This window comes from Microtus pennsylvanicus, chromosome 3 (genome assembly GCF_037038515.1).
Source record: "Microtus pennsylvanicus isolate mMicPen1 chromosome 3, mMicPen1.hap1, whole genome shotgun sequence".
In the NCBI taxonomy this organism is placed as follows: Eukaryota; Metazoa; Chordata; class Mammalia; order Rodentia; family Cricetidae; genus Microtus; species Microtus pennsylvanicus.
This window is the reverse complement of record NC_134581.1, coordinates 85164683-85186005: the sequence shown is the minus strand read 5'-3', so window position 1 is coordinate 85186005 and position 21323 is coordinate 85164683. Positions and strand designations below refer to the sequence as shown.

The 21323-nt window shown below is 46.7% G+C and overlaps 1 long non-coding RNA gene across 1 annotated transcript; it reads right to left on the bottom strand.

The window, feature by feature from the left end:
- Positions 1 to 12571: 12571 nt before the first annotated feature.
- Positions 12572 to 13685, bottom strand: LOC142847226 (uncharacterized). The gene is made up of 3 exons (XR_012910131.1): positions 13609 to 13685; positions 13461 to 13517; positions 12572 to 12868 (listed from the first exon to the last, which is right to left on the bottom strand). It is a non-coding gene; the product is annotated as an uncharacterized LOC142847226 (long non-coding RNA).
- Positions 13686 to 21323: the final 7638 nt, after the last annotated feature.

Here is a 21323-nt window from a genome sequence, read left to right as displayed (position 1 = left end):
GTGCCACGGTCTCTCTTGGCCTCATGGTCCTTGTTCATCAAATGGGAGGATGAGATGGAGGCTCTGATCTGTGTCTCTAGACAGTATGATCCCCGAGGTTCCTTCTATTTCCAGGACCCTGAGTTTCATAGCAGAGATTATTTATTTGAAAGAAGGAATGATAACCTCAACCATTTGCCTGGAGTTCATAGTTCCATCATCTCAGAGAACAGAGATGGAACTGATATTTCGGTTCAACTAAGAATTCCAACTCCATGTGTTTCCAGAAAGGGCTCCAGATACAAGGCTGTGGACACTTCTGTGCAGCTTCTGGATGCCCCTCTGTTCTCAGCACTGTGCGTTCACATTGTGGGTGACACCTGGGGCTGTTACAGCAAAATATCTCATCAGGTGGTGTGTACCATATCTGTGCGATCTCATGAAACCTTCACCATAGTTCAGGAGGGAGAAATTTTGGAGACGGGGGAGAAAAGAAGCTGGACAAATTGTCTTCTGGCTTGCAGCTAGGATGAGAGGCAAGCTTGTGTACTAAGGTACTGTATTGTTGCCCGTCTTGAGAAGTAGCCTAAGATTTCCACCAACTTTCCTAGAAAGGACAGGGATCTCAGGGCTAGCTTCCTTGGGGGTATGGTGGGTCTTTTTTTTTCCTTTTTTTTTTTTTATGAGTTCTGGGGAGAATACAGAGCAGCCCTAATAGTTTGGGAGAGAAGCAGAAAAAGCACAAAGAGAAAGGAAGAGGCTCTGCACCCCACCCCCGTGTGTGTGGAGTCTAGGATTCAAGCTGGTATGTAGTATCCTTGATTTGGGGCCATATGTGATGAGCACCCAAGCTCGCTTGGGAGATAGCTCTGAGAACAGGAATCATCCACCAAAGATGGAGCTGAGGAGGAGAGAGCCTGGGTGACACCCAACGGGTCCCCTCGACTCTGGAAGCAGACGATATAATGACGTACACAGCGTCACCAACTATCCTTGAGATATGTATTTGGGGGCAGGAAGATAGTTTGAAACTACTGCCCCAAACAGGCACTTTGGTTCTGTTTTATGTTCAGAGCTCAAAATACTGGGGCTAAGGCAACCCTTACCCAAAGACTTGGCATCAGTCTCTCCCCTATTCTCTGAAGGGTGGGATGGGGGAGGGTTGAGGTTGCTATGTCAAGCATGTCATGGTTTTCTTCCCATCCTCCTAAGCACGTAGCATCACTCATCCCTGGACAATTTAGCTGTTATCAGTGCTTATTTGGAAGAGGAAAGAGAGGGCCACAGTAAGAAGGAGAGCAGAGGGGACACCAGGGCCTTTGTTCTCCATGCCCAGTTCCTAGGGGAGGAGGGGCAGGGGTCAGTTCAACCTCACTCTATCTGGCAGGCAGCCCTATGTCTGAGCCATGGAATTAAACTGTCCTCCCCTTTCCAATATGAATGAAACAGGGGCGGACTGTGACAAGAACTGTCAGTGCTGGTATCTTGTCCCAGTAATCACTGAAAAGGCCATACATACAGCTCAACATGGCTGGGAAGGACCACTGGGAGGAGGGGTGGGCAGGAACACAGCCACCTTTGTACACCTCTTCAGCGAGGGGTTCTAGCCCTGTCCTAGGGACGCTGTGAGAATCCAGGCCTGTGGCCACACGTGACTGCACACTGAGTATAGCCCCAGAGTTCGTCGGAGCCAGAGTCTGAACTTCCGTGAAAAGCTCACTCACCCTGGAGAAGATTTTGGGATCTTCTTGCCATTGAGGGCTGCCAACAGAGATGACAGAAGCAAGCTTCAAAGTTAAGCAGATGACAGCAGATGTCTGAGACTTGGAGCCAATGGGTAAAACTGCTCAACACCAAGCCTAATGATCTCTCTTCTCTCTCTCTCTCTCTCTCTCTCTCTCTCTCTCTCTCTCTCTCTCTCTCTCATACACACACACACACACACACACACACACATACACATTCTTACTCTCTCATGCACATAAATAAGCAAATAAAACTGCAATAGATGTCTGAACATTGGGAAGGACACTTGCTACCTTTTCCTGCTGAGCCCCAACCAGAGAGGAACAGTGTCTATATCCTCTGGGCTACATACCTGGCAGCCTTGATCAAACAGGACCCACCTGGAACTCCCCTTCCCTTCTGCCTACCCAGAACACTCTGGGTGCTAGGAGCGCTTGGTTCCATGCTCAGTTATTTTCTAAACCATCTGGCCAGGTAGCCACCCCAGTGTAGTGCCCAGGTGAGGGCCAGGCAGCTGCAGGCAGTCCTCTCCCCAGAGTACGGACATCAGAGCAGCATGCCCACTGTGGCAGAAAGCCCCACCTCTGCGAAGGTTCCGTTCCTGCTCTTCTGATGGTCTCATTATTTTCAGGAAGGTTCCCCCTCACCAGATCTGCAGTTTTGTCTCTTTCTTAAGCCTGCTCTGAAATCTCAGTGGCCTCCAGGCCAGGCTCCGGGGTACTAGAAAAAGGTTGGAGGCATGTCTTCAACTTTGCAGTCCGTAGTACAGTGTGAAGCCCCAGCAAACTTGACACTTCCCTGATGCCTGGAGCTCGGGGTCCTGGGAAGATCTGAAGAATTCAGAGAGATCCTTTGGGTGCTGCATAATCTAGACCCCTCTGCAATGATTATGTGACGAGAAAGAGAGAGAGAGAGAGAGAGAGAGAGAGAGAGAGAGAGAGAGAGAGAGGCAGAGATATGCAATTTCTGTACCAGGGACTTGCAGTCCATTTGAAAAGATAGAAATTAAGTAGAGAACCAACCACTGAGCGGTGGCTTATTGTCTTATTGGTTAACTCTCCGTCCATCCAGTTGTCCAGGGTCCCGGCTCCCTGTGGGCTGTGTGGGGAGTGCTGGGGGAACCAGCAAGAGAATCTGCTTCAGATATATCTTAGGAGGGACACCCAGGACGAGGAGACGTCAAACAAAGAGCTGTTCAGTGTGGGAGGGGAGAATTCAGAGTTTTCTAGATAGAGACAAGGGAAGGATACCCCGGAGGAAGGGGCTGCACAGTGGGTCTGCAAGCCAATTAATGCTACTGCGACTTAGCTCCTGGTCTAGCTCACCTTTCCCCAAACAAACAGACTCTAAGGACAGACTGAGCTCGGGCCTTTGGTTCAGCAGCCCCTCTGTAAGGGGCCTTCTGTAAGTGCTCTGTGCCCCTCTCCACTCTGACATCGGCCCTACACTGAGCCCCAGGAGGCAGAACTGAGATAGTATTCTCCAGCTGTGGGTGTGTGCGGCTTGGGAGGAGAGGGCGTTTCTTTTTTTTTTAATTGATTAATAATTTTATGCGTTTTTCACACCATGTGTCTTGATCTCATTGATTTCCCGTCCCTTCGCATTTACTCTCTATCCCTGCAACCCCCATGAATAAAATAAAATTTAGGAGAAAAAAAAATGAAGAAAAAAAATGAGCAAAATAAAAAAAGCGGGGGCAGAGGAATGAAAAATCTCATCCTGGAAACTGCAGTGTGGCCTGACAAGTCACGCCGTATACTCACTCCTTGGTCCATACATCTCTACTTGCAAGTGTTCCCTGCAAAGACTCACTGGTCTGGTTCAAGGCCTCTGGTCTCCATTACACGTTTGATGCTGGATCCCCACTAGGACTCTTCCTGAACATCCCACTGATGCCCTGTATTGTGGAGATTCTGCAGCTTTGGATCCACAGGTCAGGTCTCTTTACACGCTCCAGCAGATCAGAGATGGGGTGGATGTTGGGGCAGGCTCCAAACCCTGGTTCTGCAGGTTTGGTTCACTAAATTGGAAATGGGGACAGCTCTCCCATGGTCACAGTTTTGGAATTGGCTCACTTACACCAGCACTGACTGTGGTGGCTCAATTGTGCTGCTCCGGTGAGATGCAGGACCTGCTCTCCCAAGTGTCACAACTGGTAGGGGGGGGGCAGGGATGGCTCTTCTACTCTTAAGACGACAGAGCCGTCTCTCCCACCTGCCTCCAGCATTGGTGGGTGGGGGTGCACTTCTCTCCCACCCACCTTACCTTAAGGCAGATGGGTAATGGGGACAACTGTCCCATGCTCAGTGTTTCGAGGTTGGCTCACCCACACCTGTACCACTTACAGGGCTGACCCTATCGTGCCGTGCCTCTTGGGCAAGGGGCAGGGACTCCTCTCCTGCATGCTGGAGAGGGCATTTCTCTACCCAAGGATCAGATGAGTGCTTCTACAAGTGTGGCTGACCCAGAGTCCTTGGTCAGCTCATGGGCCGGCATGAAGACTAAAAGGCGTGGGGTGTGTGGGGGAATCCATTTGTGTCATCGCCCCAGCTAGCGCACTTCGGCAGCTTCCTCTACACGCTGACTGCAACCTGGAGTTCTTCCTTAGGTTCTGGAGGGACTGTGAGCATCTAGCTGTCCTCTCTTGACTTTCCCTTGGTTCAGGTCCAGTCGCGCACCTGTCGCTCACAGGAGACACCCAGGTGTGCCTTCCCCAAGTCCAGCTCCGTCCTACCCAGGGCCTCACTAATGACTTCTTTGCACCAACTCTGCCGTTGCCTGGCCAGGCTAGCATCTATCTTTCTGGTCTCAACTCAGGCCTCTCTGGTCTTTCTGTATCACCCACCAGCCACAGGGGCCTTCTTGCAGTCTCAGAACTGGAGCTCATTCTGTGTGATGCTCTGTGCCCTTTAAACACTCGGAATTCAGGGTATAGTGTTCACCCACTAGTGACACCCACGCTAAGCTGGGTTCTTTCTTGTGAGCTGTTTCTTACAACTGTCATAGTGCTTTGCCTTCATAGACCAAAAGGGTCAAGCAGGTGAGAAGTCAGCGCAGGACACATAGCAGGTCGCCAGGGTCCAGTCCGCTCCAGGTATTGTGTCTTTTTCTTGCTCTACAAGACTCTACTTGAAGGAGTCCTTGCTGAGGCCCACGTCCAGGTTGTGCTGTGGCTATCATACTACCACTTGTATACATTCATAGATGCTCGAGTTTAACAAACATCTGTTGAGTGCATTCTCTATGCCAGTTGGGAAAGTTTGGAGGTGGGGGTGAGCTTGCCAAAGGAAGTGTGGGGAGGTGTCTCCATGAATTCTTCTGTCTGCCTCTGGACCCCAGAATATCCAATCCAGTTCCGTGTCGCCGCCCAGCCAAGCTGAGGAAAGAGAGGCCTGGGTGTGAGATGTGAGGGGTGGGCTATGGGGCGAGGGAGGGTGGGGAAGAGAGACCTGGTTTAATGAGGTGACAGCCACTCGTAAATGAAACAGAAGGTGGTGCAGCTTTGTGAACTTTGACCCCTCCTGTCCATCTTGCCCTTTGTTACGAGCGGTGCCTCCCTCAGAAGGGACCCACCACAGCCTGGGCCAGGATGCCAGGGCTGGAGTGGAGAGGGCGTAGGGAGGAGGCATGGCCTAGCAGTTGGTGGATCTCCTCCTCTATTGTCCCTCACAGGACTTTGGATAGATAAAGGGCCATTTTGGATTTGCGAAGAGGTACTTGTAGACCGCAAACCCGGAAACTTCCAAAACCATAAATTCCCATGCCTCTTGCAAATAGATTGGGGGTCGAGTCTTGGAAATTTACATTGATTTTTCTTTTAGTTGTCTGTGTGCAATGTATATGTGGTGGGTGGGACAGTAAGGGTAAAAGTGTCCATGCATGTGCCTGTGGACACTTAGAGGGCCATGTTGGGTGTCTTCCTCTATTGCTCTTCACCTTCTGTGACACGGAATCTCTGACTGAGCCCCGAGTTTACAAGTTGGCTAGACTAGCTGGCCAGAGAACCCTGAGAACATCTTGTCTCTGTGCTCTCCCAAGCACAGGAATGACAGGTTTGCACTGCCATGCCAAGCTTTCCATGTGGGTGCTGGGTCTGTGAACAGGTCCCTTCGCATGCTCCAGCAGATCAAAGATGGGGTGGGTGCTGGGGATGTGAACTCAGGTTTTCATGCCTGTGCACTTCCCCTGCTGAGCCATCTCCCAGTTCAGAAATTTGTAATTAAAAAATAAAACAAAACAAAACTCCCATGTGATTCTTCAACCAGCCATACCTAGCAGTCATGACGTTGGGTCCTAAAGTGGACCAACTGGCCTTAGGCTCACTGGTGAACTGGGGTGCAAAAACCAGTACTTGCCTCCTAAGTGTTCTGGCGCCTGACTTTACACTCCATGTCCTCATCAGAGCCTCCAAATAACCCCATGCGATAACAACATTATCAAAATTGCAAAACAAGATGGAGAGCCAGCAGCTTGCCAAGAGCAAACAGAACTGAGAGCTGGAAACAGTTCCACATGACTCTGGAAGTTCTCCTGCCAAATTGTGTCATAGATACTCCCCACTCCCAACACACACACACACACACACACACACACACACACACACACACACACACACACACACCCTAAGAGTAGCCATTAGCATCCAGGGATCCACTGTTTGTGAACCAAAAAGTCATTGTCTTAATGTATTCTAACTGTGCTCCTGGGGCCAGCCATGAACCTTGTGATTAAAGACAACCCTCCGTGACTGGACACAGCTGTGGTGTTCACAGTGGCATGTTAAAATCAGAAGAACCCTTGACTGGAATCAGGCAGTCCCATCTTTGTTGTATACCTCTTCAGAAAGGAGCACTTGCTTTATGGTTGGAGCAGAGGAAACAGGCTTTGCTGAAGGGTTCTGCGTGAGACAGACAAGCAGCTCTGAGAATAGAAAATGATGTCTCTTCCTTCTGCCTTGCAAGTTCTTGCCTGGCCTACAGTGTGGTGGGGGTTCCAGTGAGAGCTGCCCCTTAGTGCTATCTCCATGGGGAAGATGGCTTTGTACTGCCCACACCTAGAGGTCCAAGCTCTGCAGGGTTTGAGGTCTTGTGCAATAAGTTGGCACCTTTAGCTTAACCAAGCCAGGGCTTCATTTGTCCAAAAATCACGTACTGAGAAGAATTCTTAGCTGGACATGGTGGTGTGCCTTTAATCTCCAACTTGGGAGGCAGAGGCAAGAGGATTATCACAAATTCAAGGCTAACATAGTCTGCATATCAAATTCCAGGCCAGCCGGGGCTACGTAGCAAGACCCTGTTTTGAAAACATAAGAAAAAAACAAAAAAACACAAGGCCACCCACTTTTTACCAGGCCCTAGAAATATAAAATAGATTATTTTCTTTTGTTTTCCTTTTTTGGGTGTGTGTGTATTTGAGATAAGGTTTTGTTATGTAGCCTAAACTAGTGCGCTTGCATTAATCCTCCTGCCTCAACCTCCAGAGTCTTGGGATTATAGACATGGGCTACTGTGCCTGGCCTGCATTATAAGATGATAGAGATGCGGTTTGTGGTCTTTAGGAGAAGAAAGGCCTTTCGGAGAGTGGAGGGGGAAAAAAAAGGGTTGAGACTTTTGAGCCTGGGGAAGAGAAGGCTAGCTGTTGCCAGGACTACTGAGAAATGCTACCCTTGTCTTTAGGTAGAGTTGCTTTGCTCAGTGGGAGGCCGAGGACCCTACTCCATGAGAACCTTCGATGAGGTGGGAGGTGAGGCCTGGTGAGAAGAACAATCCTACTGATGCTTAGAATGAAACCTTGTGAGGAAGATGAGTGAGTCGACTAGGGACAGCTGCGAGCTGCTTGCTCCATGGCCATTCCCCTTTGGCTGAGGAGACAATTAAGTGAACCTTACACAACGATTGTGCTTTTTTGCAAGAATGAGGATTGAACTCCTCAGTCATGCTAAGTTAGCAGCCTTGAAAGCAAGAGTGTCTGCAGCTGACCAGAACTGTGACCCTACTTCTGGGCCATTCCAACTCTAACGTTGGAGTCCAGGGCCCTGGAGCTAGCTGTCTACACGTCTCTTTCAAACTGGAAAGAGAGCGGCTATCCATTTTCGGGGAGCTCGGCAGGCAGGTCTCAGCAGGCACATCTGGGAGAAGGCTGAGTGGCAAAGTGCCACAGAGGGGACGGTGCTGGGAAGAGCAAGGGCCTGGGCTGCTGGCTAACCCAACTCCACACAGCTGAGTGGAGATTAAACAAACAGGAAATGAGATCTGGCCTTGAAGCCTGTCCCTCCCACACCAAGCCAGAAGGAAAATCCGAAGGGGCTTCATCAGGGATGGAACCTCCGAACCACCACCACTCCAGGCCAGCTTGAGGGCGGTAGTTCTGTATTGTGGTTTGACTCTCTGGAAAACATGAGGAAAGCTGCCGTCTTAAAAAGAAAACAAACAAATAAACAACAAAACTGTACAGATGCTCTTCCTTATATGCTGCTTTAGAGAGTTCAGGACCCCAAGCTGAAAATTGCTGTCCTAGGAAAGTAAGCCTGCCTTGATCTTGTTCTTCTTCCTCTGAAAAAACCTTGTGGATTTTAGGGTGTCCACAGAATTATGCAATCATCACCTTCAACCCTCCCATTTTCTTCAGTTTTTCCTGCCTACAGCTCGGCCTATTTTAGACATTTCATACGAACAGAATCATCTGCTTTCACTTAGTGTGATGTTTTCAAAGCTGAGCCATGTTGTAGTACCCATATGTACTTCATTTCTTCGGAATATTTCCCCATCAAATGGATAAGCCCAACTTTTCCTCATTCATCTGGGATGGGCAAATGGACAGACAGACATGGGAAAGGCTCTATTTTGGGCCTTTTTGAAGGAATGCTGCTTTGAGCTTTGGTGCATAGGATTTTGTGTGGACCAAAGCTTTTAGGTCGAGTCTAGGAGTGAATCAATGGGTCACACGGTAAGTTGGTTTTGCCTTTGGAAAACTGCCTGGTTTTTCCAGAGAAGCTGCACCAGTTTATATGCCTGCCAGCAGGTTTACACTGGCTCTAATTTTACATACATTCTCAGCAACACCAACACCAGCACCTTCTCCTTCTCTTCCTCTTATTATTATAATTATTTTACTTTTGACACTCTTACAGTGTAAAATATTATTTCATTATGGATTTAATCTGAATTTTCATGGTTGCCAGTGATGTTGAGAATCTTTGGGTGTACTTTTTGGACATATGTTCATCCTCTGGAGAAATGTCCACATGATTTTTGACTTATTTCTAAATTATATATTTTGTCTTTTTATTATTGGGTTATAAGAGTTCTTTCAGAACTGTTTTAAATATTTATATGCGTTGGTGTTTGACATGCATGTCTTTGTGAGGGAGTTGGAGCCACAGGATGTTGAGTTACAGTCAATTTTGAGCCACCATGTGGGTGCTGGGGATTGAATCCGGGTCCTCTGGAAGAGCAGTCAGTGCTCTTAGCTACTGAGCCATCTCTCTGGCCCCATAAGAGTTCTTCACATGAAAATTCTCTGGATAAATGAATTGAAAACATTAGCTCCCATTGTGTTGGTTATATTTCCCAGAACTTCCTTGCTGCTATTCTTTGATGCACAAATATATACTGTTCCTATTATTATTTGTTGCTGCTATTTCATTTTATTTTTCCAGGCAGGGTATTGCTATGTCACCCTGGCCTCAAACTGAAAATCTTCCTGCTTCAGGCTTCTAAGTGCTGGGACTACAGCCTGTGCTGCTATAGACAACAAAGATTTAAATGTTTGTGATGATCAATTCATCCACATTTCCTTTGGATGCCTGTGCTTTCAGTGTTTTAGAAAATGTTTAGCTCAAGATCACAAAGGGACTGGGAGTATAGTCAAAGAGACACATGCCTTAGCTTCATCCTATCTGCTGTGAAAACTCCTTCAGCCTTTAAGATACCAGCCCACTTTGGGCGTGGTCTCTAGTACTATAAATGTAGATGAAAAGTGTGCTTCTTGGCTGCTGGATTCAGTTCCAGTTCCCAACACATGCAAAGAACTTCAGATTGCTACTCTTTCTGTGAGTTTATCCCTGGATAAATAAACCTTTTTATATTCCATTCCGGGCTATTGTGGAACTCTTTTGTGTGCCAACAAATTGGCTCCCAACCCCACAAAAACTTCTGCTTATTTCTGACTGTTTCATCAAAGAGCCTTGTAGGTTTAGCTGTTGCATAGGACTTTGATCCAACTTGTGTTAATTTTTGTATATTACATGAAATAGGGGGCAATGGTGTGTGTTTGCCAATGGGTACCCAGTTGTTCCAGCACCATTTGTTGGAAAGCACCCTTTTTCTGTACACTTCTTTCTTCCCGTTCATATCTTCACACTGGAGCATTGCCTAAGTCATGCAACTTTGGTCAAGTTAATTCATCAGACTCCTGAGTTTTCATTGTGAATATAAGACAGACATATCTACAGCTGCTGTCTGACATGGCAGGGTGTGAGGGACACTCCAGAAGATAGAGGAGACCACGGATAAACACGTAAGTGCTCCTTGTTTGCTACAGTCTCTGTTATTCTTCCCCTTGGCATTTGATGGACATGCCCCTGGAGGCATAAGCCCTTCCACTGGAACTCTTTTGGACCCTTCCTTCAAAAAACAACTCCCTTTTATATTTTGAGCTGCATGAGAGTAGGCAGCTGTTTGCTTTTCTTTCTATTTTAAAAAAGATTTATTTATTTATTTATTTATATGTATATAGGGTTTTGCCTGTGTGTCTGTCTGCACACCAGAAGAGAGCACCAGATCTCATTATAGATGGTTGCAAGTCACCATGTGGTTACTGGGAATTGAACTCAGGACCTCAGAAAGAGCAGCCAGTACTCTTAACCTCTGAGTCATATCTCCAGCCCTTGCTTTTGTTTCTTAAGCATCTCCAATGTGTTGGGAGCACTCTAGGCTCAAGAACTCCTTTAATAGTCTATGACATATATTGTGTGAATTAGAGGTTTGTCCTTGACACTGAAGTTTCTTTTCCCAGATAACTCTAGCTTATAACAAGTTGGAGAGAGAGAGAGAGAGAGAGAGAGAGAGAGAGAGAGAGAGAGAGAGAGAGAGAGAGAAGTTTACTTTGGGTCTCAGTTCCCCGCACAGAACACACACAATTTGTGGCAGACAGCCTCTAGAGAGGCCCCCCCAATGATCCCCATCTGCTGGTATTCACATTTGCACACTTAGTATGCATGTGTACCTCTTGAGTATGGATGGGTCCCCAAACCTCACTTTTAACAACAGAATACATCAAAGATGACTGCAATTGTAGCTCACCCCTTGCTAGCTGACTTTCTACTGCCCTCTTGGTTTTCACTCTCTGATGAAGCAAGTGAACATTTTAGGGAGTCACACAAGGCATGATGAGAGCTGTCTCAGACTGGCAGTCTCCAGGGATTGAGTCCTGCCAACAATCCTTCCTCACTTGAGCGTCAGATGAGATCCTGGACTAAAACTTGGTTGTTTCTTTGCAAGAAGCCTGGATCTAAGAGCCTGACAATGCGGTGCCTAACCTCCTGATCAAGATAGGCTGGGACATGATGAACGAATGTTGCTCTGAGCCACCTGCTCCACAGTAGGTAGGCAGTTCCCGTATTACTCCATATTGTTCGCGCATGTCCCTGAACAGTTTGTGTTCCGAAATCGTGGTCCCCAACATGGTGATGTTCGGACGTGGTGGGGTATTGAAGAGGTAGGGCTTAATGGGAGGTGACTAGGCATTTAAGAGGGTGTGCTGGCTAGTTTTTACGTCAATTTGATGCGATCTAGAATCATTTTGGAAGAGGAAACCTCAATTGAGAAAATGCGCCCTTAGATTGTTCTGTGGGCAAGCCACGGTACATTTTATTGATGAGGGTGATGCTACCCCTGGGCAAGTGGTCCTGGGGTACATAAGAAGGTGGGTTGAGCAAGTCTTGAGGGGCAAGCCAGTGAGCAGCAGTCTTCTGTGATCTTGGCTTTAGCTCCTGCCTCTCGCTTCCTGCCCTGTTTGAATTCCTGCCTTGACTTCCCTAAATGACGAACTGTGATGTGGAAGTGAAATAAACCCTTTCCTCTCCAAGCTGCTTTTGGTCAGGGTGTTATCACAGCAACAGAAATTCTAAATAAGATGCATGAAGTGTTTTCCCTTTTTCTGTCTTTGTCTCTGTCTGTCTGAATGTCTGTCTGTCTGTCTTTGTCTCACTGTCTCCAGAGACTGGGTTGCCATAAGAGAAACTGATACTCCTTCTGAATCTTCTTGCCTCCTGTATCCCCGTGTGACTTTCTTCTCCCTCACCCTCTGTCCTCCCTTGTATGGACCCCGCCCCTTTCACGTACTTTCAGTATATTACACCATCTTCCATGAAGTCATGCCAGAGTGGACCAGAAACCATCACCACGCTCTTTGACTCTAAAACCAGGAAGAAAATGGACTCCTTTCTTCTAGAAATGACTCAGCCTCTGCTATCTTGTTATGGGACAGAAAACAGACTAAGCTAGCCCTCCCTAATGTCGTGCCACTTTATCAAAAGGGTCGTTCTTTCTAGAAAATGAAACATTTCTAGATATTGTGGCTTTAATAATAGTAAGGTTTTATCTGCAGAAGTATAGATCCTTGGAACACAAGGAAATTGTAGACACATAACTACTTTAAAAAAAACATTTATTTCTTTGATGTATTTTATTTATGTTTTATTTGTATGTACACCTGCACACCAGAAGAGGGCATCAGATCCCACAGAAAACTGTGAGCTGCCATGTGGGCGCTGGGAATTGAATTCAGGACCTCTGGAAGAGCAGCCAGTGCTCTTAACTGTTGAGCCATTTCTCTAGCCCCTGAATTTTTTAAACTATTATGAACCATTGACCTTGGAGGCATTCTATTCATCTTTATTCTGTCCATTCATGTCTGTAGAGGACTTGTGAAGGCCCTGGGAAAGGGTCTTAGAGTGATCATGTTTACCCAGTGGCCCCCCAGTTCCACATGTTGATTACTGGGGTGGGAAGTGACGTCTTTGTGAGTCCATAGGCAAGGCAGTCCCACCATGCAGACATCAAGTCCAGACGATGTAAGATCCAAGCTGTGTTGACACGTGAAGACATGCTTCTTGTTTTAATTCTGCTCAATATGGGGCATTCTGTTACAACACAATATCAACAGATCATGGAGTGCCTCAAAAAAAAAAATCCAACAAGAAAGTGTATATCCTGGCCTAATGGCATCTGTGTGACAGAGTCTTATAGTAGCTGAGTTACTGAGCCACCTAGAGAATTGTGACTGCGTGGGCAGCCCTAGCACGGGAGGACAGAAACTGCCAATCTGCTATGGTTTATGAGAGAAAAATAGGGCTGATGAGATGGCTCAGTGGGTAAAGGCACTTGCTGAACCAACCTGTTTTCCTGGGTTTGATGCCCCAGAACCCACATTAAGGAAGAGAACCCACCCCTCCAAAACTCTTTTCACATGTACACCATGGCATACCAACCCACCCATAGTCATGCATGCAAACAAAATATCAATTAAACTCGTTAAAATAGAGAAATAATAATATTCTATGTTTATTTGTATCTTTCTTCACAGTAGAGACCACTTTATATTCTTTGGCATGTAAGCCTGTAGTTAGTAATCACTCAGTCAATGTTTGCTGGTTCACCCGATATAATCACCCCTAAGTTAAGGTTGGGGCTAATGAAGGATAGCAGACTCCATCAAAGGTGACTACTACTTACGTTTAAGGTTTTGCAGAAAGACTGGATGCAATTTTGTCCCCATGGAGAAAATTTGTGCTGAAAACATAGAAGGAGGAATTCAGGTAAGAGAATCCAGGTAGAACATGTCCCAACTTGCCATCAAACCGGCAGGGAGACTGCCTCTTACCTTGACTGGATCCAGAGGCGAACATCAGAATGGTTCTGAAGTGATATCTTGCTGCCTCCCCTGGGTGTTCAACAGTCTAAGGAAAAAGAGACTTGCTGGGTTGAGATCTTAGTCATCATACATGACTCTGCTCGTAGGTAAAGTTCTCTTACTTCCTCAGAAATCATAACTAGATGCAAAAAACTATGCAGTCTAGGTCAGAAATTCAATAATCTTGTTGCACGGATTAAAAGACAAACCAAACCATTCAAATAAGCAAATGAAAACCTCAATATCCACGGCTGAGGGTAGAGCCTGAGTGGTAGGCTCAAGATCCATGGCTGAGCATGTAGCATATAGGTTATGAGTGACCCCTGGGTTTGCTTTCCAACACCAGGCGAAAAAAATAAAGAGCATCAACAAAGTACCAACCACAAAAACAAGTTACAGAAACCTGAATAGACTCACCACAGTCTCATGGTTGGTAGGTTGCATGGTTGGTAGACTAGAACAAAGTACCCTCTCCTTACCACCCTCATAATCTGCCCTGGACTGAGACAATCTGTAAGCACAGGACAGTTTCTAGCAGTAGATGCCAGAGCAGCCAGGAACTTCCCACACTCTGGGGGTGAAGCCCAGCTGAGAACAAACATGGGAGTGCCTGGGATACTGGCCCATCTTCCTGCTTTCCCTCGAGGCTCTAAGAGTTGGGAGTTCATCAACAGCATGAGGCATCTTGTTCCTATTCTCTTGACTGGGCGGTCCTGGCAGAACTCTTCATTTCCTGGAAAGGAGTAAGTTTTTAATCTCTGAGCTCAAATTCAATTTGGATAAGAGGTAAGAGAGCTGAATCCCTCCAAAGAGGATTCTTTCTTCTTCCTACGTACCTCTGATGTGTCCAACAATGGAAAATTAGGGTGTCTGTCCCTGTAGCCTCGAGCAGCCTTGAGTGGAAATCTAGAGGGTAGCAAGAACCCAGGCAGAGCCAGACTCCTTCCCTAAACCCTGTCGGCACAGCCTTGGGCTCCCAATGAAGAGCTTGGAGCTCTTTGCGTGGTACCACCTGCATCTTGAAAACAGTCTTTGCTCATTCACTGCTCCCCATGTTGGGTTTCATATCAACTCACCTCTTCTAAGAAGCCCCAGTGCCTCAGCTGTGTTTTGAATGAGCCCTGCCATGTTCATGTGTCCAGAACAATAATTGCCGAATTCATATGTTAATACATCTGGAGGTGGAACCTTTGGAAAGTTATAAGATTAGTTCATAAGGGTCTGGCCTCCATAACGGCATTAGAGATTTGTAAAACAAAACAAAACAAACAAACAAACACCAAAGAGAAGCCTGTGGTGGCATTCCAGCTGTCTTCCATGTAAGATAAGGCCTGAGTAGGAGCAACTGAAGCTGACTTTTTTGTACTTTCCAGCTTCTGAAAGCACAGCACATATGCACACATACACATGTGTATGGTTGCTTTGTTCTACATGTATGTCTGTGCACCATATGCATGCCTGGTGTCCACCGAGGCCAGAAGAGGATATCAAATCCCCTGGTAATGAGTTGTAGACAGTTGTAAGCAGCTATGTTGGTGCTGGAAGTCAAACCTGAGTCCTCTGGAAGAGCAGCCAGTGTTCTTAGTTGGGCTATCTCTCCAGCTGCCCTAGCTATGTTTTTTTTTAAACAAATTTGTAAATATTTATAAATTATCCAGTTAGAAGCATTGTGTTGTAGCAACAAGAAGTTGATTAGACAATGTCCTGGCCCTGGATTAGATGTCTTTCCTAGGTGCACCTACAACACTCTGTTCTCCCCATTCCTAGCCTAAGCTGTGATGGCTTGCTTGTGTGTAGCCCTTGCACTTGTAAGAAAATGGAAATGGTGGGATTTGGCAGAGGAGAAATAGACCCCATTAGAGTTGCAAATATGCTCTCCAAGGCATTACGAGCTGGGTCTCAGCGTGTGACAAGGAGATCAGGCTTCTCTTTTCCTTCATATAGAATGTAGCACCACTGTGGGTGTTCCCAGCGAGGCCCAGAATGATCCACAAACTGAAACTACTAGAAGCTGGGAGATGGGACTCTCTCAAGCCAGGTGGATAGCCACAGCACCCACCAGCACCTTGAAGACAGCATCTTCTCTTTTGTCATTATTATTATTTCTTTTCTCAGTGCTGTGATTGAACCCAGGGCCTTGTGCACATTAAGCAAGTACTCTACCTTGAGCTATAACCCAAGTCGGAGAGTTTCTGGTTGTTGCGGTAATACATCAAATGTGACCTGACACTGAGCTGGCATTTCACGTTAATGAATGACAGCATTCTCGGAGCTGCAAACACCAGGTCCTCCAGACTTCCTTGTGCAACCTGCTTTTTCTCTGCTGCACTCCTCCAGCCCCAGCCTCTCCAAGTCTCTCCGTCCTAAAATATGACACCAGAACTTAATGCCATTTTCCAGAGTGGCTTGAGTCATGGCTCATAGAAATCACCTTCCTATGCATATGAAACCAGTAACCTCTTGTGCTTATATTAATAAAAACCAGGTCTTTTTCCTAGAAACATTGCTTTTTTTTCACCCTCTTTTAAAACTCTTTGTATGTATGCACGTGTGTGTGTGTGTGTATATACACATATGTATGTATATATGTATATGTGTGCACCTGTGTGCATAATACACATGCTCATGTGTGTGAGATGATGAAAGGGAAAAAAACTAAGTACAGGGCCTAGCACTTACTACATTTTATTCAATGTCATCTTGACAGACTTGACCACAGATCCCACCCGCTGAGACCAGCAGACAGACCAGTGAGTTTGTGGTTACTCTCAGCTTGTCTGTCACTAGGGCTCCAGAATCACCAGCCTGCGTGTTCTGTATACTCAGCATCTGCCAATGCTGACCTCACCACCTCACATTCGTCTCTCTCCCTTTGATCCTCACAATGCAAGACAGACATTGGCAGGAACTTCAATATACAGGTTCCGGAACAGGACTAGGGAGTTTTCCCCAAGATTAGAAGAGAAGCAGAGATCTGAACCCAAGTCCAGTGTATACCCTTAACTACTAAAATATATAGTCCCCATGTTTTCATCCACATTAGTAGGAGGATGGGAAAGAAAGCTCCAGGGACTATACTGATAAAGAAATAGACATTAAAAGTGGAAATGCCAGTCAGGAAGGATCTCACTGTTTCACGAACAACATTATTTTCCTAAATATATCTTGTTACACACTGTAATTTTCAAGGAGCCCAGAAACCCAAGATATGAGAGAGAGAGGGAGAAAGGGAATAAAGGAGAGAGGGAATGAGAGAGAGAGAGAGAGAGAGAGAGAGAGAGAGAGAGAGAGAGAGAGAGAGAGAGAGAGAGAGAGAGAATTTATAAATCTTTAAATACAGCAAGGTCAAATGAAACACACAAAAAATTTTCTCCAAGCAAGTATGTCATCCTCGGCCTTTGCATGTGCAGTTCCCTAAGCCTGACTGTTCTTAGCAGTTCCCCAAACAGTAATGTTCCTTTTCCTAGGGGCCCCTTGATGCCCAGACTCAGTTTAGATTTCACTTTCTCCAGAAAGCCCTCTTTGATTACCAAGGTCACAGAGGCCGGGTGCTGCCTGGAGTATGCGCCCATCTTCCCTTCCAAACGCTTGTCACATTTGTGGTACCTGTTGCGTTATATGCTCCTTGAAGGCAAGGTCCTTGTGTGTTCTGCTCTTCCAGGTTCCCATCCAGCTGAGGTTAGGCTGACAGTCTGGGCACAGACTCTGAAAGCACTAGGTGGAGGCAGTAACTCCCATCCTTTTCTGAAGAAAGACAGTGAGCGGCCAAGTGCCATACTGAAGCCGCTCATCTGATTGTGCTGGCTCTCCTTATCCCCATCCTCATGTTCTTGCTTAATGTTTATGCATCATAAATTTTATATTATTTATATTTTATATTACTATGTATTAAATGCATATTAACCAAATGTATATTACATTAAATGTATATTACATTTTCCCAAAATCAGCCCTCACTTTAAAAGTCATTAGTGGATGACTGAGAATTTGGGTGACATCTTTAAATGTTTTATTGCATCGAGTTATTCAGTGTGTGCGTGTCCACACATGCCACAGCAAATATACGGAAGTCAGAGGCCAACCCACAAGTTGGTTTTCTTCTTCCATCATGTGAGTTCTAGGGATCGAACTTGGGTCGTCAGACTTGGCGGCAGTTTCCTTTGACTGCTGAGCCATCTGGCCAGCCCTATTCATCATAAGAAATGTTAATGGGGAAGTTGGACCCACAGTGGTCAGGTGTGTGTCTACCAGGCCTGGCTCTGCTACAGAAACCCAGTCAGACTTTACCTGCTGCTCTCTAGGGTGGGTGCTTCCTGCCCCAGGCCTTGCCTGCATGGTCCTGCTGGGACACTGAGGCATCTTTGTGTGCCAAAGCAAGTGGCTGTTGGATAGGTTTTAAAGCTGTCACCCTGGGTCTTTAACTGGGCTGGTAACGGTCCTTGTTGCCAAGCCTCATGACCTGAGTTTGATCCCTAGAACTGACATGGTAGAAGGAGAGAGCCAACTCCTTCAAGTTATCCCCTCCCCACCACACATGCGCTGTGACTCTTGTGCCCCATGGCACACCTATGCTTACACAGTACATGTGTGCACGCCTATGCTTACACAGTACATGCATGCACGCCTATGCTTACACAGTACATGCGTGCACGCCTATGCTTACACAGTACATGCGTGCACGCCTATGCTTACACAGGACATGTGTGCACGCCTATGCTTACACAGGACATGTGTGCACGCCTATGCTTACACAGTACATGTGTGCACGCCTATGCTTACACAGGACATGTGTGCACGCCTATGCTTACACAGGACATGTGTGCACGCCTATGCTTACACAGGACATGTGTGCACGCCTATGCTTACACAGTACATGTGTGCACGCCTATGCTTACACAGTACATGCGTGCACGCCTATGCTTACACAGGACATGTGTGCACGCCTATGCTTACACAGTACATGTGTGCACGCCTATGCTTACACAGGACATGTGTGCACGCCTATGCTTACACAGTACATGTGTGCACACCTATGCTTACACAGTACATGTGTGCACGCCTATGCTTACACAGTACATGTGTGCACACCTATGCTTACACAGGACATGTGTGCACGCCTATGCTTACACAGTACATGCGTGCACGCCTATGCTTACACAGTACATGCGTGCACGCCTATGCTTACACAGTACATGTGTGCACGCCTATGCTTACACAGTACATGTGTGCACGCCTATGCTTACACAGTACATGTGTGCACGCCTATGCTTACACAGGACATGTGTGCATGCCTATGCTTACACAGAACATGTGTGCACACCTATGCTTACACAGTACATGTGTGCACGCCTATGCTTACACAGTACATGTGTGCACAGTACATGTGTGCACGCCTATGCTTACACAGTACATGCGTGCACGCCTATGCTTACACAGGACATGTGTGCACGCCTATGCTTACACAGTACATGTGTGCACGCCTATGCTTACACAGAACATGTGTGCATGCCTATGCTTACACAGAACATGTGTGCACACTTAGGCTTACACAGTACATGTGTGTACACCTAGGCTTACACAGAACATGTGTGCACGCCTATGCTTACACAGTACATGTGTGCACAGTACATGTGTGCACGCCTATGCTTACATAGTACATGTGTGTATACCTATGCTTACACAGTACATGTGTGCACACCTATGCTTACACAGTACATGTGTGCACGCCTATGCTTACACAGTACATGTGTGCACGCCTATGCTTACACAGAACATGTGTGCATGCCTATGCTTACACAGAACATGTGTGCACACTTAGGCTTACACAGTACATGTGTGTACACCTATGCTTACACAGTACATGTGTGCACGCCTATGCTTACACAGTACATGTGTGCACGCCTATGCTTACACAGTACATGTGTGCACGCCTATGCTTACACAGTACATAATAAAAAAATAAGTATAAATAAGTATATGTAATAAACAATTGTAAATATGCCACCCAACTCTCAATGACTTTGAAAGTGGGTCTGGCCTTGGGGGAATGGGAGACCGCCACTGCATTGAGAATAAATGTGTCCTCCTGTCATCGGTCAAACCTTGTTCTTAGGGCAGGGGATCCTCCCTACAGTACAAAACCAAGGAAGGATCACGCTTCCTGGATTCTACTGCCATCACACTGAAGCAGTCTCAACTACTCCTACCAGGAGGGACAAAGGAAGACAGCTGTTGCTTTGTTCTTCACAGAGTGTGAGGTATCTGGCTGTGTCCTTCTATTGCTGTTCCTTTCAGGCCGATGAATATTGGCTGCGTGTCTTGGGCTGGGTGCCGTATAGTGTCCTTCTCATTTATCCACACATTTTTAGCAGAGACCAAGCAAGGCCACCTTGCCAGTAAGGAAACTAAAGCTTATGTGCTTTGTCAGTGGGAAATTTTGGACTAGATCCTGGCCTCAAATCTTTGCCTACTCCCAAAGTCCAAGTTCCTTTTACTTATCCGCTGCCAGGCCCAGAAAGACAGGTTCCACCTCCTCAGGCCTCCAGGTTGCCGGCTATGGGATTTCCGCTTGAACCCGGATGAGATACAGAGGGCAGCAGAAGAGCCACCAGGCATGAGACTGCCCCAAGGAGTTGGGCGGTTTTCTGCCTGTGCCACGTGAAGTTTTTCCAAATATGGGGAGCCATCTGTTGATGATGTGAGAATTGGGCAACTTCCACCCTCCTCACTAGCTTGGCAATGGAAAGGGAGTCCAGAAGAGCCCTTGTGTATCGTGGAGGAAATTCAAGCCGTATGTTTCTCATTCATATACTCTTAAGTCATCAAAATGTTGGTTTTAAAGAGGCTTTTGATGTCCAACTTGCTTTCTGCTTTTTTTTTATGGGGGTAGAGAAGGGGAAGTCATGATTCTTTGTCTGTAAATTATCAAGTTTTGGGAAAGCTGGGGATGGTTCCAGTACCTCAGATCCCAGAAGTCTAGAAGGAATTCCAGGTGGGGCTCTGCCTTCAGAACAGGGGCAGAGACATCCGTTGTCTTTCAACAGAATGTACCCTGAGCACCTGACAAGTGCTGAGCATAGTGGCAGGCACCAGGGACACACGGTCACTTCTGAGGCTGAACCCTAAACAGCATCTCCAAGTGAAGAAACTTGACCTTCGAGTAGGTACTAGGCTCAGAGCAACAGCTACAGTTGTGTGGTTGGGATCAGAATATGGGCTGTTTTGCTCTCGGGGGTGTATTCTTAACCGTTCCTGCCTGGAGGAGGAACGGGGGAGGTGTAGAAGGAGAAGTTGCCTAGGCAGGGAGAAAGGGAAGACATCTGTAGAGAGGAAAGGACACGCAAGAAGGCTCAAAGAAGGGAAGAAGGCATGGAACACAGCTCATTTCATATTCTACTGCTGTAACAGGATGCCTGATGCTAGGTACTTTATAAAGAAAAGAGATTCAGCACATACCTTTAATCCCAGTTCCCCGGGGGGGCAGAGGCAGGCAGATCTCTGTGAGTTCGAGGCCAACCTGGTCTACAAGAGCTAGTTCCAGGACAGGTTCCAAAAGCTACAGAAAAATTCTGTCTCAAAAAACAAACAAACAAGCAAACAAAACACCCCCCCCCCAAAAAAAGGAAAAGATTCATTTAGTTCACAGTCTTGGAGGCTGTTGTGGTTGAGTGACAATGGCCCCTAAA